General features: G+C 48.4%; 1 protein-coding gene across 3 annotated transcripts in view; it reads left to right on the top strand.

The window, feature by feature from the left end:
* The window catches only part of HDAC4 (histone deacetylase 4), a 183,526-nt gene that overhangs the window by 30,375 nt on the left and 134,910 nt on the right, over nucleotides 1–18,241 (top strand). The window contains exon 1 of one of the 3 annotated variants that reach the window (XM_077180997.1): nucleotides 7,915–7,938. The exons of the other annotated variants lie outside the window; for them this stretch is intronic. The gene's annotated coding sequence lies outside the window, so the exon portion shown is untranslated. Of the gene's footprint in view, nucleotides 1–7,914; nucleotides 7,939–18,241 lie in introns of those variants that run through there. 3 annotated transcript variants of the gene reach the window in all.

Below are 18,241 nucleotides of genomic sequence, written 5' to 3'. Positions count from 1 at the left end.
GCCCAGTTTGCCCTGTGTCTCATACTTCCCCAAATTCAATCTGCTACCGGAAGAGTGGGCAAACAATTGCAGCAAGGTTTCTTCTTTCACTGCAGTGTTTAGTGTATCTTTTTCATCCTCTGACATCTGCAGAAACTGCCTTTACAGTCAGAGGATAGCTGGGAGCTGGTGAACGTGGAGTAGCAGGTGCCTGACTGGAGAATGAACAATTGTGGAATTGGTAATTCTCCCATCTTTCAGTAAAGGTTTGCCAGTCCCTTCCTCCTCATAGCTTGCCATGTACCAGAAATTCCCCCCCCCCCCCCCCCCCCACTTTTATTTCTTTATTTTATTATTTCTATTTAGGCCATTAAGCAGGGAAAGCCTTGACACCTGCACTGTTTGAGCTGCCAGGTGGAGTGGTCAAACCACTGAGAAGTGGGGCACACAATTTATTCTTCTGCTAAGAAAACAAAAATTAATACATCAGCAGGTCTTTTAAAGGTTTTGTTTCCATAACCAAAATCAAAGTAGTGTTGTTTCATCAGTTACTGGGAAAATCTAAAGATGCTTTACCTGCAGTGCCCTGCCTTGCTTTGAGGTGCTCAGCAGCTCTTGGGGTCCCCCCTGGGGATTGCTGTCACCCTTTGGCTTGATGGACTCATTTGCTCAGGTGTGGAAGCAGGTTTTTAGCCTTTCAGAAGGATGAGGCTGATATTAAACTTCATACCTATTGAAAAGTGAATTCCATATGGGAATAATTCCAGGGGGGCTTTTCTGAGACCCTCCTGTCTCAGCTGGAAGCCACCCCTGGTGGCAGCAGTGCCTGTGGGAGTTCCCAGGAGCTCCTGAGTGTATTTGGGGTTCAGTGGGGCATTGCTGGTCCTGCTTTGAACCCTGGCAGCACAGGCTTTGCCAGGGAATCCACAGGCCAGACTTAATCTTCTCCGTGTTTGTAGCTGCCCTGCTCCACTTTGATGTTGCAAGAAATGTTTTGGAAGCTTGAGTTGCCAAGAGTGAGGAGGTTCTGCCAGGATGGCTGGGCAGGGTCAGCCCGGGGAGACAGGAGCCTGACCACAGCTACCTGTGGATACCTGGGGAAGGGGGGAAGCACAGGCAGGGTTGTGACAACAGCCATTAAATACACCCTCTCAGCCTCTGCTCATGTGTGATGTGGATTTTTGGGGGGGCCGATGGAGTAAATTTTACTTTTATTTGTTGTTTTGTTGTTTCTTGGGGTTTCTTTTCTGTCATTTTGGTTTTACCAAGGGCTGAACAATCCCAGCACTGAAGAACAACTTCTTTTGCTGACTTAGCTGTGAACAGAGCAGAAGCAAAGTGCCTCTCCTCCAGGAGAGCTGCTTGCAGTAGAGGGGACTGCTGGAAACCCCCTGTGCTCTGTGCGAGGGCTGGGATCAGCAGCGCGTTGGAGAAATCGCAGCCGAATTCAAAGAAATCACCTGTTGCTTTTTTTTTAAAAAATCAATCCTGACCCTTTTGCTATTCTGGAAGCCCTTGTGCTGCCAAACCACATAAATAGCTTTATGGGGCAAATGGTGATGGGAGCTGTGAGCTGCCAGCCTTGGCCTCAGGTGTCTGTTTTGTCCTCCTCTGTGATCCCACCAGGATCAAACCACAGAGCGCAGGGCGAGGGGCCGTGGGCTCTGCGTGCTCCCCGTGGGCTGTGCTGTGGATGCTGAGTTTTTCTGGCAGCTGCTGCTGTCCCTGAACTCCCGTGTGGTGACTCTGTGTCCCGTGTGGTGACTCTTTGTGTCACCTGGGATCAATGGCCCTGGATCAATGCTGGGGCTCGGCAAACGGGAGCGGCCGGAGATGGGAAACGCGGCCCCGGCTGGGTGATCTGCTCAGAGATCTGAGAGCAGCTGGATTTTTGTCTGCTGCTGGAAAGGTGGTTTCAGCAGCTCTGATCAATTGACAATTCTTCAGGCAGGAAACCCTTAAAGCCTGGTGGTGATGTTAAAATAATCCCTTGAGAATTGTATTTTGCTCTTCTGTTTCGGCATTCAAAACTTGCACTTTCTACTCAAGCAAGGCTTAACCCTCTCTGTTAACTGTGACCTTTATTTTATGCTGCCTATAAAGAGAAACAGTTTTAAATGTTTTTTTTAACTCCTGATCTAGAAAATGCTTGAGCTGCTCCTGTGGGAAGACATAAAAGCCTGAACTAGACCAACCCTCTCTTTAATGGTCATAAAATCATCCAAAACAGTAAAAAAGATCATACACCAAACTCCACAAGTCCATCCAAGTACTGAATCCTTGACGTCTGTCGCTTCAGGAAAAATCTCTGCAACTTCCCAGAACTTGCTTTATTCTAACTAAGGTGCCAGTGGTCTCACAGAACCTCTGCCAGGGGAAAGCATGTGATCCTCACAGCTTACCAAACCCAGGAGAAGGGCTCTGGCATCTCTTCCCTGCCAGCAGCAAGAATCTGATTGGCATTAGATGGCTTTTTCCCTTCCTTTTTTTCCTTTCCAGCAGGTGCAAGGCCTGTTCTGCAGGCTCGTAACTCTTGACAGGTTTATCATGATGTCTTCTTGGCAGGTAGGGCTGATGCTATTCCTTCAGCCTGCATTAAAGATTCTTTTCTTTTTCATTTTTTCCCTTCAAAGTGGAGCTCTGTGCAGTAACTCTTTCAAGGAGGTGATGGGACTGTTGCCCCTGGTTTCCTTCTTTTTATCTTAACTGCAGCAGGTAGAGCCAACCTGAAGGGTCACTACACCTTCACCACCACCTCCACCTCCCCCAAATAAACTTGAGACAGGTTGATCTGAGCAAACACAGCACCAAGTTGTGTTGACAGATGTTTGGGAAAGGTGTGATTCATTCCTCTCATGTATTTTATTTTTCACAAGGAAAGTTACGCAGGCAGGTTCTGCTCAGGCACCGCCTGATTCCTGAATCCTTCTGAAGAAGCTGCTCTGTGGAAGTTGCCCTTTTAATTTTTTTTCTTCCTTTCCTCTCTTTTCAGCGGTGTTTGTCATGGGAGACCTCAGCCTGTTGTTTTTAGCAGCTCACCAAAGCGCTTAAGAAGAATTCCTCCTCCTCCACTGATTAATTTCTGGCATGGAGCACAAAATAGCTCTTGCGTCAATAAATCGTCACAGCCCTCGCTTGTCTCTGTCAGCGTAAATACTCTTGGACTCCAGCGTGCCCCCAGGCAGGCCAGAGGTCCCAGTTCTGCAGCTACAGGGTGGTCGAGTCCAAGGGTGCAAGGCTGGGCTGGCAGAGCTGCTGCACTTTGTGCTGCCAGCCCCTTCACCCCCCACCTCTCCTTAACTTCTGGAATTCTGCTCCAGTTATAAAGATATGTATTGTTCTGCAGCTTAGAACTTAATGGGTTTGGGTGCATCTGTTTGATTTACTGGGAAAGCAGGAGTGTGTTTGTGGCTGTGAGCAAGGTTCTGCTCAGTGACTCCTAGCCCTCGTTTCACTGCTTCACCTCCCATCACTTGGGAGGCTCCTTCTCAAGCTGCTTGCTCAGACTCTGTTTTTTTTTTAATTATTTTTTTATTTTACTTTTTTAATTTTATCTTTTTTGACTGGTATTTCTGGTGTTTGCTTTTGTTGGAGAAACGGTGGATAGCAGTTGCACAAAAGAACGTGATGTTTTGGGAGTGATTGCCCAAATCATTGGGCAACAGGGACTTGATCTTTAGATGTTCCAGCCACCAGATGAAAGAGACTTTCTGCAAAGCCATTTGCTGGAACAGCTGTTGTGCAAACAGCGTTCTGAATGCTGCTAGAAATGGGGAGGGGGGTGAGAAACCTGGAAACTGGGTCATCCTCCTGCACTAGGGAAGCTTGAGGGAGCTGCTGGAGAGGCTGGGACCATCCATTGGCAGCTGGAAAGTGGGATGGAAACTGCTGGCTGTCTGCAGAGGTTCCTCCTTGCAGAGTGCCTTGGTGGAACTGCTCTCTGGCCTTTCCTGGAGCACATTCCTCCTCCCACTGCCCCCACAGCTGCCCTGCCTCTAAATGGAGCAGTTGAGCAGACTTGAGAACAAGAATGATCTAGAAGCGTTTCTAAAATTTAGATTTTTTTAAAATATTATTTGTTATTCTCTAATCTACATCAAAATACAAACACAAACTGCTGGTGGAGGGGTGGGGGAAAATTCCTCAATATCCCACCTGTGGGTGAAAACTCTTGGCAGGTATTTTTGCCAGTTTTGAGAAATCAGCTGTAGCTGCTCTAAACCAAACTGTTCCATTATAAACTTCTGCAGGTATTCCTTCTGTCCTTTGAAAAACAACCCATTCTGTGCATGCCAATGGATCAACACTGGAAGGGGGGCCTTGATGGGTTTGGAAGAAATCCCAGAGGTAGAACACCTATTTTGGGGAGAACACTGTCTGCTCAAAGGTGACTTGCATTGCCAGGAAGGAGAGCATGGCTAGCTCTCAGCCTCATGTGGGGATTTGATAAACTCTGTGTTTTCCAGGATTTCTCATCTTGTTCCCTTGGCCTTCCTCCTCCTCTCTGGAGCTGCAAACTAATATTCACGGAGAGATTTATGTGTTTTGGCCAAAATGCAGAATGTGTGCAAAAATGTCCCCGCTACCCTTTTCCCCCATAAGAGCTCGAGGTTTGAGAGTGAAAACGCAGGTTTAAAAGCATTTTTCTGATCAGTTTGTTTATTCCTTGGTCTGTGATGTGCAGGGTGGTGTTGGGGGAGCCCCAAGGGGTTGAGGTTGGAGGAAAAGGCAGCGGGGGTTGTGTCACTGGGGCTCTCTGGCAGCTCCCTGCCCTTGCCTGTGTCGGGGTGCAGGCTGCATGGGCTTTTCCTGCTTTTCTCTTTCTTCTTGTCGATGCCAGGGTGGTGTTTTGGCTCTGCAGTGGGCACAGAGCAGCTCCCCTGATGTGGCTGCTGTGTGTTTGTCCAGGCTCCTTCTGTCTGAACTGTTCAGGGTTTATTCCTTAGGGCTGGGCTGGGGCTGGGCTTTTCCACAGCCTGGTGTTGGGTCAGGGTGCTGGAGCCTGCTGATCTCACACACACACACACACACACACACACTCACTCTCATTTTCCCATCTCAGGTGTCTGTGGTGCCTCTGAACAGAGCATCACGTGGCATGCTGTGGGCAGTGAGTGATGCTGGGGTAAACACAGAGCTGCAGTTTGCTGGGTGAAGCTGTGGCAGCTCAGGGTGTGCTTGGCTTTTTCCCCTCCCCTGGATGTGGGTGCTGGAGAGCTGGAGATCCCCTGTCCCCACTAATCAGGCTGGGACATGGGGTAGTTGTTGGTTCTGGGAGCTCTCTGAGATGCCCATCCCACATTGAGGAGTCTCTGAATTCCTTTGTGCTTGAGGTCAATTTTTTTTTCTTGTAAAGCACTGGAACAGGCTGCTCGGTGCAGTGGTGGAGTTGCCATCCCTGGAAGTGTTCAAAAAAACATGTGGACTCTAAAATGAAATATTTCCTTCCTATTTCAGCTTGTGTTTCATGGTTGGGGCTGCTTTCTTCAGGAGAGGCAGGCAGGAGAGTCCCTTCAGGAGCCACCAGTCCCCAGGGCTGGGTTCTGTAGTCGCAGCAGCCCAGCTCTGCTGTGGGATGAACCCTCCCTCCTGGGGAAGGTGAGCTGGGATAAAGGGGTCTGCTTGTGGTGTCTTGTTTGGCTTTTCAGGCTCCTGAATCCAGAGAGCTCTGCAGAAGGAGCTTGTTTTTATTCAGAAATAATGATACAGTAGTTGGTTTAGGCACATAAACATTTGTGGCTTGAGCAGGCAGAGGTATGATACACACTTGTGTTGGGAGATGAGTTCTGCCTCGCTGGAAACTCCTTTTTCCTCTTGCAAGAAACAACTGTGGGACTAATTCCTTTGAACATTAGAGGGTTTTTCACCCCCCAAAATCTTCACCTGGTTTTATTTTGCAGTAAGAAGCAGTAGGTTGTGTTTAGGAACCGTTGTTGGTGAGATTGTATCTGGCAAAGACACCATCTCACCAACAGCTTTCAAAGATTTGGAAGAAGGCAGAATGCTCAGTATTTGCTCCTTTAATATTTTTGCTTACTGTTTCCCACCAAGCCTGTGTTTCCATCGTGTCTGTGAGCTTCACTAGCTTTGTCACATTTGCAAGTTGTTAATAACATCTTGGTTTGTTAATATATTCTCGGTATTGGCAAATTCTCTGTGATTTATCTGCTTAGATCTGCGTTATTTACCCCTCTGCCTCTTCCAAGTTAATGATTTCCCTGACTAAGGATACCTTTGTGCACAGGGAAAGATGCAGGGAGGAAAAATCCGCCTGGGATGTTTCTCCTCCCTCCTTCTCCTCCCTCCTCCTCCCAAACTGGAACTAGTGGAGGCTGCTGGCCACCTTCACTGGTCATCTGCTGAGTCCTTTAATTGAAGCACTTCTGATTCAGAGCTTCCACATCTCCTGGCTCAGGTCTTGGATGCAGGCAGAGCATTTGAGCTGTGCTGCCTCTGGTCCTCAAATTGTAATTTCAGCTCAAGCCCTTTCTTAGGTGTTGGGACAATGAACTGAAGTGTGTGGGGTGTTTTCCCCTCAGCACTGTGGGGCTCACAAAGCGCTGCTGTGGGTGCAGGATGACAAATGCTGCCACATCTAATGAGGGATCACTCTGAGCATCCCATGCCTTGCTGTGTGGCTTCTTGGAGCCGCTGACCTCTGCTTGGTGCCCTTGGCCGTGCCAGCCCAGCCGCGTGCTGGCAGCTGGGAGATGTTTTGTCTGGCAGCAGGGAAAGCTTGGTGCTGGTGAGAAGAGCTGAGAGGGCAGAACACACGGGATGGGATGTGCTGGGTTTGGTGCCTGGCACGGCTGTGGCAGCTCTTCCCTGGTTACCAGACATGCCAGGAGTGCCAAAAGCTCGGGGGGTGCAGCCCAGATGGGACTGGGACTCGCTGGGCACATGTGGCTCTGGATGAATTGTCCTGTGCTCCAAATGAGTGGCTGTACACGGAGCAGGCACGTGGGCACAGCTCTGCTCTCAGCAGGTGAAGCTGCAGCAGGAAAACACCTCAGGCTCAGGAAGACACAATAGCAGAGCGCAGGGAGCCGGGCTGAGGCTGTGAGGGATGTGGGATCCGTGCTACCGGAGGCTCAGAGGCAAAAATAGCATCATTTATAATAGTACAGGGGAAGGCTCCTGCGCGACGCCTTTGCATTCTGCCAGCCTGTAGTGAATGGAGGAGTAGTTTGCTTACAGATGACAAGCAGGGATGAATAAGCACTTAAAATTTTTGGTGCTGGAGAAACAGCTTTTCCATCTTGGCCCCTGAGCTAGTCAGTCTTGCAGTCCCTTTCCTCAGAGTGTCGCTTGCTCCTTGAAATACAGATGTTGAGAGGCACGGAATTAAAACTCTCTCCGCATCTCTTGGCCTCCCTGTGGGCTTCCCTGTTCTGCCCTTGGCATGCTCTAGGATGTGTTTTGACTGGGCTGTGTGCTGATTTTGGAGAGGACCCCTTTACTGCCTGGCTTGCCCCCAACAGCAGTAGGAGATATCCAAAGCACAACCCATGAACTCCTTCACCAGCTATAAACATGGCATCACCACAGACTAAATCCCTGATGGATTTTAGTGGATGGACAACTGGAGGTGAAATGGAAGAATAAACATATTCATTTGGGTGCTTGAAGAAGAGCAGTGAAGTGTGGATAGGTGTAAAGTTACGTCCTGGAGTAAGGAACTGCTGTCCCTTGAGGTCTCAGTGCTGGGGCTGCTGGCTACAGCAGTGTTCCCTCTGCCCCTTGCTCTTGTCCTATGTGCTTAATTTCCATGGAATTTCCATGGGACACCTTAAGTATTTTAGCTGTTGGAATTTTGTAATGGGAGGTAACATTGTTTGGATGGGGTTTTTTTTTAATTTTTTTGTTTTCTTTTTCCCTTCTTTCTTCTCCTAAACTGCTGCTTTGTGGGCTTTCTAAGGACCTAGTCCAGGGTGGAAACAGAGGGAGAAACACCTCGTGGTAAGGAGTGGAATGCACCTAGTGCTGTGTGTTTCTTCGAAGTCAATACTGTTAATTGCTTTCTTGCTGCTTAATGATAAACTTGTTAAGACGTGGCCAGAAGTGGTTCTCTGGCCAGGAAAATGTCCTTTTTTGCTGTTGTGTTTGCCTGAGCTAGCAGTGGAGAGATACCTGTAGTACCTGAGGAACAGGCCTCATGAAAACTGGTATTTTGGAGCATTTTTCCCCTTGCCTGCCCATGACTAATGCCTGCACCATTTCTGGTGTGCCCCTCTCACCACGGCGCGTGGGTGTGTGCAGATTTGTGTGAGGGCAGTGTGAGGAGAAAAGCCAGCCACGGCCTTGGAAACCAGCAGGCATTGCAGCAATGTCCATCAGGGCTTTTATTATTTTCATATTTGGCTCCAGCTGAAATGTCAGTGACCTCCTGCTCGGAGAGGTCCCATCCACAGGGAGCCCTGGCAGGCGTTTCCCAAACACGGCATGGGGATCTTGTACCCTCTTACAGGACACATTTTGCACCCTTGCATTGCAGTTGAGAGAGGGTCCCAGGCTTACTTCCTTCAAGCATAACTTGTGGTGGTGAGGTTGGCAAGTCCTCATGGGAATTGGCCTCTCCTGAAGGTATGAAACCAGCCTCAGGCTGGGTTGTACCTTAGGAAGCTGAATGTCACCCTGAACAAGTGTCCTGCCTTTTGGCCTCTAAGAAGCAAAACAGAGAGCCCAAAATGGGAACAGAATATAGAATCATGTGTGAGATGAGTTTATAATTCTGGCTATTTTGGTGCTTGCTAATTTGGTGCTTTTGCTGGCCCAAAAGGTGAAGATAAAGAAGGCCAGGCTGGCAATTAAATGTGCAGTGAGAAGCTTGGGGGACACTTAAAGTTTGGGGCTACTTGTTGTTTGCGTGAACTGTGGGAAATACTTTGTGAACAAAATTTTCCACTAATATGGGGTTTGTGAATAAATCAAGATTATTGCAGATAAAATTTCAGAGAGAAGCACCGGAGCAGCATGAGCTCCGTGATTTTCCAGCTCTTGGTGCGTTCATTCCTGTGTGCCAGTGTTTTGGGGAGGGAAAGGGGATTCTTTGGGACCTATGCTCAGCTGAGTCAGCTTTATTAGCGCTGCACGACTTCCTGAATTGCTGCCGAGGAAGGATGTGCTGTTGACTCAGAAGAAAGTCTGTGATGTCTGGGGACAAGGTCAGCGAAGTGGATGCCTGAGTTCCAGCGTGCTCTTGAGGCTGTGAATCACTGTGACAGCTGAAGTGAGTGAAAAGTGCCATTTTCTTTAAAAAAAAAAAAAAAAAAACAACCCCAAATGAGAAGGTGGAGGAAGGCCCCAGAGGTCGTGCTTGGTTAGATAACAGGGCAGGATGGAATTTGTGGTTTGCATCATTAAATTTGGCACTGGCTTCAGCCGAGTGTTTCGCCCGGCTGTAAACTCGTGCGTTCCCTGTGGCTCGCTCCTGTAAACTCCGTCTGCACAGCTGCGAGCTGTGCCGTCGTGTGCAGACTCAATTCCTGAACTGGATCGGGACAGCGGAGGATTTTCTGTACAGAATCTTCTATTAAAAACACGCCCACACTCCCCAATCAGCCTTCCTTTTCCTCTGCAAACTGCTCATTTGTCTCCGAGCGCTCTGTCTGCCTCGAACATGCCTGTGTGTGTGTGGCATAGCTTGAATTTTTATGCCGAGGAATGTAAACACCAAATCCGCACAAGACTTGCTGAAGAACTCCGGGGCTCTGGTGCATCATCTGTTTGTTATGTAACCTGATAGAATGGGAGCGAAATAGAAACCAGATGTCAAGGCAGAGCAATTACAATTTTTCATCTGCGAGCGTTACAGTAAATGCACTTTGTGTTCCTTCCCCCCCTCCCCGAATGTGGGGTTTTATTTGGGAAAGTGCTGCGAGGGACCTTGGAGCTCTCAGCATGGCTCTTCCTTAAAGACTTTGTTATTCTGTACTTGTGTTCCTTAATGTAATTAGAGTCTGTGTGCTACTCCAGATCCATGAGCCAGTGTATTCCCAACTGGAAATGAGCTGGACACAAGTGCTGAGTCCCGGGAGAGCCCCTCTGCATGTCCAGCTCTGTGGGTTACGCGGTCAAGCTGCACTAAATTTAGCATTCCTAGGGAAGCTGCTTTGCTTGTCATGTTTAAATTTGGCAAGAGAATCCCCTCAGAACAGGTTTGGTGCGGGCTCTGCCGGGGATTCCAGAGCTGGAGGAACATCTGGGAGGGGAGCAGATGGGAGCTGCAGTTAGCTCGTTTGCTGCCATTCGCCAAACGACGAGGAGGATAAAAGGGAAAATGGATAATCATTGATTCTCTCTGGTGGGGAAATGGATTCTTCCACTGCTAGTTTATCCCAGAGGTTTATCTCTGCTGCCTTCCATTAAATAAGGCAAGCCCTCGGTTGAGAGAGGCATTGATGCACGTCTGTCTTGGTCTTCATGTGCATCTTCACGAGTTGAGGCGTGTGTGTGATCTCACCGAGTAGGAGCCGATGGGAATTTTCCTCTTCCCTTCCCTCGTGTTTTTCATCCTCCTGTGCTGATATTTGTTCTCTTGCTGCTGAAGATTTATTTCCTTCTGTCCAGTTAAGCTTGGAAGCCCTTGGCAGCAGGTCCTTGCTTGTGGAGTTTGGGCTTGAGTAAGGCCACAGGGGCTGGAGATCCAGTTTTTCTGTGGGAGCAGAACCTGTTTTGGGCATCCCTCTGTTAAGTACAGATAACTTCAAGAAACCCTTAAATGAGCTGTACTTTCCAGATGAAGGAAGAATTAAAGCTTCTTGCTCCTCCTAAAAAGCAAGTTTCTTCCCTTAAAACCAGCAAACAAGGAGAAGAGATCAATGTGAGCGCCTGCTGCCAGACATTCCCAGCAGCATCCAATCCGTGCCACCTCTCCGTTCAAGGACAGCATGGAAAGGGGACTTGGGTGCATGATAGGTGGTCACTGCTCAACTCTGCCAACACGCAGTAGTGACTTCTGTATGCTGCCTCTGGAGTCTGAGCTGAAATTGAAGATTTAACCGTTGGAGACACTTTTCCTCCACATGAAGCGTTTACGGAAAACTTTACAACTGCAAGGAAGCAGCAGAGCCTCTTACATCCATGAAGTCCAGAATCAGCTGTTCCCATTTTGGAATTGCTTCCTTTCCAGCGCTCCTTCTGGAGGAGAGGAGACTCAGGGGGGACCTCATCGCTCTCTACAAGTACCTTACAGGAGGTTGTGATGAAGTGGGGGTTAGAGCAGAGCTCTTCTGTGCCTCAAGTGAAAGGATGAGAGGAGGTGGCCTCTCAGGGGAGGTTCAGATTGGATATTGAATATTGGATAAAGAAAAAAAAAATCACTGAAAGGAGGGTGGTGCAGTTAGTTGCCCCACCAGAAGCTAGTGCAATGGAAACATTCCAGAGGCACCTGGGGGTATCACTGAGGGCAATTATGGTGGCACTGTGTTGGTGTTTGGACTGGATGATCTTGAAGGCCTCTCCAGCCTTGAGGATTCTGTGATTTTTTTTCTAAATGGAGACGATGGTGAGCCCAGATGTGGCCACCATGGAGAAGAACATCCCCTCGGGTTGCTCACGGTGGTGGATGTTTGCCCGGCTCTCTTGCACAGGTGCTGATGCTCTTCTCACTGAGCTTGGGGAGACGTGTGCCGAGCTCCGTGTAAGCACCGCCGTGTCACTGACACCGGCCCTGAGAGCCACGGGAGTGCAGAACGGGAATGCTGGCCAGCGGGCAGGAACGACTCCCTTCAGTGTCAGTCACACAGGGCTGCGTTTGAGAAGGAAAACAGGTCCCTCAAGGAAGCTTTGGGCTCAGCTCCTCTGCTGTGCTGGTCCTGAGCAAGCTCTGTGAGGGTATCCCGGCGTGTGCTGGGGACACAAGTGCTGGCAGGGGCCGTCACGTGTGCCCGGCAGCTCCTACTATAAAAACAGCAGCTCGGCCGCCAGCGACCTTCAGCATGGCTCCCAATGTTCCCCGTGTTATTTTTAACCTGTCTGGGTAAATTTCCAATACAAAGGCCAGTGCCAATCTGATGTGCTCGCTTTTCCAAATCCTTATCTTTTGCTTTCTAGTGCACTGACGCATCAGATGGAACAGCAAGTTTCAAGCTTGGGTAAAGCTTTTATTGTATGGCCACAGCACCAGAGAGAAAGAAATATTTCAGCTCTGTTTTACTGCTAAATACATTTATTTTTCAAGAGATTTTTTTTTTTTTTTAAGATGGGTTTTAACAATTTTTTTTTTTTTTTTTTGAAGAAAAATACTTGAACTGTGGTTTAAAAATAGCTGAAGGCTGTACTTTGATTAGGTTGCTGTGGTACTGACGTCAGCGGGTGACATTTATCTCTGTATGGATTTGTCACCCTGTTGACTAAGGCTGTATTTACACAAATGGGGATATTTCTGTCCGCTGTGGGGGGAACCAGCAACAGCTCTGCCCCAGTTGTGTCCTTGCCCTCCGTATTCCTGAACTCTGCCTGTCTCCTGTGCTGCTTCTTTCTGTGGCGCAGTGGGGATTTTTTGAAGTGTTGGAGGGTAGTTTTAGGTATTCAGGTTGCCAGGAAGGTCCAGGGATGATGATGATGATGGCTCAGTGGAGAAGGACGCTGGCAGAGAGATGCTGAACTAGACTTGGACTTGCTAAAGCATCAGGTATGAGCCAGAGTGGGTCCTGGCTGGATAGCTCCATGAATAGACAGGTAATGGATGTTCTCCAAATAGGAATTATAGAAAATAGGTCCTGAACAAGTGAACTAAATGTGAAAAAGGAAGGAAGTGAGCAGTTTCAACCCAGCACGGTTTCGAGTGCAGTGTATTTCTCTGTCACTTACTGAATGTTTTCATCCAGCTGTAATTCACTTTTTTTTAAGCTTTAATTATTGCTCTTGGGGTTTCCTTGGCCCCAAATCCCACTGTTCCAACTGCAACAGAAAGCACTAAGTTTCCTATAAGGACCCTTGTCTAAGATCTGGTTCCTGGAGCATAAGGTTTCCCAAAAGTAACTTTCCATAGAATACCAGAATGGTTTGGGCTGGAAAGGACCTTAAAGCCCATCCAGTTCCCGGGGCAGGGACACCTTCCACTATCCCAGGCTGCTCCAAGCCTTGTCTAGCCTGGCCTTGGACACTTCCAGGGATCCAGGGCTGCTCTGGTCAAGTTTTCTCAAAGCTGTGCCTGTTTTGGGGGGATGCACTTGGAACGCCTTTTAATTTAACCCTGACAGCAAGACAATAATAAAGGGAAACCTCTAGAAACAAACGTAATTAAAGGCTGATACAAATTAACTTGCAGACTGTCTCAATTTGTCACACTATTCCAGTCTGTTTTCCAAGGAATCGTGGGTTTAAATCCGTGAGCCTTGTCAGCTCTGCAGGGAGGAGGCAGCTGATGCTGGCTGGCTTCAGGAAGGCATGAAATGTGTTTGTGTCTTCTGGAGCTGTGAATTAACTGTGGGACTCCTACGTGATGGGCAGCCAATCATGGATTTGGCAGATTAATCACACTGACTTGTGCAGAGCGTTTACCTGGCCCTCATCCCGTGGCAGGAGGGAAAGGAGCACTAATTAACATCCTGGACACAGAGCCTGCAGACACAGGAGTACATTTTGGTGCTGGTTTCAGGCAGCTGGTAATGTATGTGTGGAATAGATTTTCCCCAAATTTCATAGTGGATGAAGCCTGTGGAGTGAAATGCCATTTTCTCTGCTGCTAACCCGTCTGTATTTTGGACTTTTTAACAAAATAGCAATTCTGTGGGCTGCACTCACCTGCAGGTTGGCTGCCGCTGCTGGAGCATGGCACAGAGTATGCTGATTGTTTCACATCTCACCCCAAGGCAGCTGCTCCTCTGTAATCTTCCCTTAAAAAGAGAAGGGAGCTGGGAGGAGCTGCTGTCCGGTGGCGTCCATGCTGGGAGGGAGGCCTTGCTTTCATCCCCTGCCACTGTCCCCCCAAATTCCAGCTTTTCCAGTGTCTTGCCTCATAAATGTCTGGATGAAGACTGTAAGGTCAGCCAATAGTACAAGAGTTTGATAAATGGGAATTTCTACTGGTGTTAGATATGCTTGCATGTCCAAAACACATATTGAATATGGATATTTATGCACAAATGTACCAATGCATATGTGCATTTCCCGTGCAGAAAGCAGCATCTGGGTGACATCCCTGTCTGTGGCAGGGAGTTTGGAATGAGATGATCCTAAAGGTCCTTTCCAACCCACAGCACTGTGTGATTCCATGAGCTTGTCTCCATCCCCAGAGAGGGCCAGCAGCCAGCAGTGAGGACAGTACTGGTTAAACACAATATTTTGCATTCACTTGGCCAGAGTTGACTTGAGCTTGCCTTATTTGTATCTAAAGGAATGAAAAAAGGTCTCCTGTGCACTTCTGGTTAAGATGTGAGGAGGAAAATGCCTTCTCACCTGCTGAGGCTGGAGCAGGATGTGTGTGGAGTGTGATAGCCTGGAGGTGGAAGGGTTTATGACTCTTGGGGAAGGCTCTTGCAGGCTCAGAGGTGTAGTAATGGATATGTAGGGATGGGTGTAGTAATGGGTGTGTAGGGATACCTGTTGGGGTAGGTCTGCTGTTTTGGTGCTGGCTGAACTCCTCTGGGTTTTAAAGCAGCTGCTCAGGTGAAACCTTGGGATCCCTAATGTGATACACTGCTGCCTCAACTGGAAGAGATGAGCTTTCTCTAGCAATGCTCAGCATTAACTTCTGCAGTTGCGACAGAGCTCGGAGCATTGCTCAACAGCCCGGCAGCCCTTTAGGTGAGCGCTGCTTTTGCAATGCACAGCCAGCAGAATTAACCTGGGTACATCACTGGGGGGAAAACAAAGGCTTGCTGGTGGTTTTCCCCCTCTTTTCCAGTGGCTTCTGCTGTAGATGAAAGCGAGTTTCAGGGCCCCGAGCTCTGAGTGTACAGTAAGCAGGCTGCAGCCTTGGCTCTCTCTCCTCCAGTTTGTCATTAAATTTTAAAATGGAAAAGCGATAAGGAATCTCTGTGCAGGGAACATTCCTCATACCATAGAGTTAAACTGCAGCTTTTGGGTCCTGCTCTGAAAATCTGATTAACCTGAAAGAGATGAGGTGTGCCCTGGATGATGCCAGATAAAGGAAAGTGCTCACACGTGTGGTTATTGCTTCTCTGCCTGTTTATAGCTGCTTCCCAGTCTTTATTTGCTCCGATAGAATTGTTGGAGAATGCTGTGGGGCAGGAGCAAATAACTACTGAAATAGAAGGGAATAGCCTTCAGAGAAATTGGACTTTCCCAAAACAGAAGCTGGATACAGAGCTTCCATAGAAATCATCCGAAAGGCTCGTGCAGATAGCTTAAACCAGGATTTATGGTGAGTGAAACGGAGAGAATTGGCTTTAGGCTTTTTTAAACAGCAGAAGAATAGCGTGGAAGGAGATTATGGCTCTCCTCTGCCTGCATCCAGCTGCATGTGACGGCTTTTGCAGCTGTATTTTTGGAACATCTTTCCCGAGCTCACCTAGAATGCCCAGCTCGAGGCGTCGCAGCTGCTGCCAGCTCTGCTGCCTGCGAGCAGCTGCTGTATTGACAGGCATGTTTTTACCCCGGGAGATGCCGGCGGTGTGGAAATGAGCGAGAAACAACTGTTTATATAATCCGCCCGTACAGATCAATTCCTGGGAAAACAAGCTGCTCCCTGTGTGCAGCAGCGGCAGCAGCAGCGGCAGCACACACCTTGAGCTGCTATAAATAGCTCCAGTGCCTCTTCCAAGGGCCAGCTCCAGGGCCTTTGTGTTCTGCTGGGGTGGAAAACTGCTCAGTAAACTGGCAGAGATTCCCACTGCGGAGAAAGCAGGGGCTCAGAGTCTCCCTGCTCCTCAGGGATTTTGATGGGAAAGTGCCCTTTCCCTACCTGGCTCTCTGCTGTACTGAATTTCAGGGAATTATGGAATAGTCTGGGTGGGAAGGGACATTAAAACTTATCCCATTCCTCACCCTGCCATGGGTAGGGACACCTTCCACTGGACCAGGCTGCTCCAAGCCCCATACAACCTGGCCTGGGACAATTCCAGGGATCCAGGGGCAGCCACAGCTTCCATAGGCACCCTGTGCCAGGGCCTGCCCACCCTCACAGGGATGGATTTCTCCCCAGTATCTCATCAAAACCTGCCCTCCTTCAGCTTAAAGCCATCCCCTCTTGTCCTGTCCCTCCATGCCTTGTCCCCAGTCCCTCTCCAGCTCTCCTGGAGCCCCTTTAGGCCCTGGAGAGGGCTTGGAGCTCTCCCTGGAGCCTTCTCCTCTCCAGGTGAGCACCCCCAGCTCTCTCCTTCCCCTAAATGCCAAATTGGTATCCAAGTGATGTAAGTGATTGATCAGCCCAAGCTCTTCAGGCATCATATCCCTGATGTATCTGGAAAGTTCTGTGCAGTTTTACAGTAAATATCTGGACTTGGTGATTCTTTGAGTCCCAGTCAAAGCCCCAGGAGCATGACTGGGGTCAGCTCTGCAGACAGCTCCTCGGTGCTGGCAATGTTTGCTTTATTTGGGTGAACGACATGTTTTTAATCAGCCAGAGCAGCACAAGATGAACAAACAAACCGGTACAGAGCGTTTCAGGCACACACAGCAGAGCAGAGCAGAGCCGAGGCACTGCAGCCTTGAGCCACGGCATTTGTGGTGATCCCTGCCTCATCCCATGTTCCTCTCGTGGTCTGGTCACTCATTACACAGGCAGTGAAGTTCTGTTCCTTGATCATGCCCTCAGCTGGAGTTCCAGCTCCTTGGAGCCAGGGGAAAACTCTGCTCACTGTGTCAAGGACTCTGCTTTTGCTGACCTCCTGTAAATTAGGATTTGTGGTTTTTACCATAATGGAGCTTTTTACCTGAGTGTTTCCATTGGAGGTGGACAGGGGAGTCCTGGGAGGGCTTTGCTGTGCTGCAGGAGAACTTCCTTGGGTGACTTCTCTCTGCAGCAATACTCTGAGAGCTTAGCAAAACCAAATTTTATTTCCACAATCATAATTCCTTACTCTTTCTCTCTTCCTTTTCCTTTCTCTTCTCTAATGCTGGACAAAGGGGCTCAAGCAAAATCTTTTAGGGATTTTGCATTTTTAGTTTTTTTCTGAAGCATTTCAACCAACTCTCCTGCTTAAAATTTCTAAAAGGAGGCAAAAAGCCAACCCATATTTCTGCTGCAGACTTTATAACTGAAAATCACCCACATGAGCTCTTCCAGACGTGTGAGCACAGTTCCTTGGGCCAGTGTCTTTCACCTGGTTTGCAGTTCTGAGATGTCCAGTGTGGGATTAGATCCCTCAGTGCTGCCTTTGCTGTTTAACCACCTCTTAATGTTAATTAAGGTGGTGCTGTGGAACACCCCATAAAAGATCTGTACCCTGAATAGGTTTCTCATATTTACAGAGGACATGATTTATTGTCTGGAATTCTAAAATGTGGCTGTTACATAGACTGGTCCTGTGGAATCCCAGAGTGGTTTGGCTTGGGAGGGACCTTAAAGCTCATCCCATTCCACCTCTGCCATGGGCAGGGACACCTTCCACTGGACCAGGGGGCTCCAAATCCCATCCAGCCTGGCCTTGGACACTTCGAGAGATCCAGAGGCAGCCACAGTTTCCCTGGGAAGCCTGTGCCAGTGCCTCACCACCCAATCCCATTGGGCAGCACGGATCCTGAATTAGCTTGATATTTTTAGGATTTCACACAATCCAAGTCCTATCATTAGAAGAAGCATCTGAATAGATGAAAGATTCTTATAAAAACATTTCTTTAGGGAACATTGTGTTCAGGAAGATTTTAAAAACCATACCAGGTTGAAGGGATGCCTGGCAGGATGAAACATTCGGGAGCTGCTGCTTCCACTTGGAAAATTATGGAAGGATTATTGGGTACCAAACAGCAAACTAGTTCAGTGGCCTAAAGCCATTTAACTTCTAAAACTTTTGGTTTTTCAAAATTCTTTTTAAATGACTTAATTCTTTTTTTAACAGAGTATAATTTGAGGCGATTCTTCATCAATTTGAAGTTTTTGAATGCTTACATCTCAAAGTTTCACACTGTTGAAGAATACAGGATATGTAAAATATTGATAGGCTAAGGGGTTTAAGCTAGAAGAGGTTCAGTTCAGATCAGATATAAAAAAGAAGGGTTTTTTACTTTGAGGCTGGGCAGGCCCTGGCACAGGGTGCCCAGAGCAGCTGTGGCTGCCCCTGGATCCCTGCAAATGCCCAAGGCCAGGTTGGACACTGGGGCTTGGAGCCACCTGGGATAGTGGAAGGTGTCCCTG

Source organism: Agelaius phoeniceus, chromosome 7, assembly GCF_051311805.1.
Source record: "Agelaius phoeniceus isolate bAgePho1 chromosome 7, bAgePho1.hap1, whole genome shotgun sequence".
Classification (NCBI taxonomy): Eukaryota; Metazoa; Chordata; class Aves; order Passeriformes; family Icteridae; genus Agelaius; species Agelaius phoeniceus.
This window is presented reverse-complemented; position numbering and strand designations above follow the sequence as displayed.